The sequence below is a fragment of the Seriola lalandi genome, unplaced genomic scaffold (assembly GCF_002814215.2).
Source record: "Seriola lalandi dorsalis isolate HSWRI2012SDOR001 ecotype SW California unplaced genomic scaffold, Sedor1 jcf7180001987702, whole genome shotgun sequence".
Classification (NCBI taxonomy): Eukaryota; Metazoa; Chordata; class Actinopteri; order Carangiformes; family Carangidae; genus Seriola; species Seriola lalandi.
In genome coordinates this window covers 1-654 of record NW_019458368.1, presented here as the reverse complement: position 1 = coordinate 654, position 654 = coordinate 1, and the positions used below count along the sequence as shown (strand labels likewise).

The 654-nt window shown below is 48.8% G+C and overlaps 1 long non-coding RNA gene across 1 annotated transcript; it reads right to left on the bottom strand.

The window, feature by feature from the left end:
- Positions 1–108: 108 nt before the first annotated feature.
- Positions 109–549, bottom strand: LOC111660208 (uncharacterized; the record flags this gene model as incomplete). Its single annotated transcript, XR_015437579.1, has 2 exons — positions 499–549; positions 109–306 (listed from the first exon to the last, which is right to left on the bottom strand). It is a non-coding gene; the product is annotated as an uncharacterized LOC111660208 (long non-coding RNA).
- Positions 550–654: the final 105 nt, after the last annotated feature.

Genomic DNA, 654 nt, shown 5'->3' with positions numbered 1-654 from the left:
AAAGAAGACAAAAAGGGATGAATCCATAATTTTTCAGCTCAGTTACACACTTTTATCCAAAGTGCCAGTCAATCTACACAGTATACTGTGTCTCTTGGTCAGACTCACAGGGGTTCCAGGCAGTCCTCTCTCTCCGGGGAAGCCTCTCAGTCCAGGGGGCCCGTCCTTACCAGGGCCTCCTGGGGGTCCAGGGTCTCCCTTGGTGCCCTCCTTCCCTGAGGGACCAGAAAGTCCCTGCTCTCCAGGTGGACCTGGGGGTCCGGGGTGGCCGCGCTCGCCCATGGGGCCGGTCTCTCCTGATGGGCCCTGGGAGGATGGAGAAAAAGATGGAGATAGAGAGAGCAGAGAGGGGAAGAGGAAAGAGGAAGTAAAAGGAGGGTTTCCAGAAAAGAAAAAAACAAACAAAAGGAAAAGAAGACAAGTTGTGTTGTTATGAAAACTGATGTGTTTTATTGTATTGGTACTGACAAAATGATGCACCATGATGAGAAGACTCACCTGAGGTCCAACAACTCCGGGAGGCCCAGGTGGACCCATTTTACCTTGGAAACCCTGCAGGAGATAAACTCAGTTACCAGATAATCTACAACATATTGAAACTCTATATAATTGTTGAGATGCATCATAATCCATGTGATCCACGTCTCATCATTA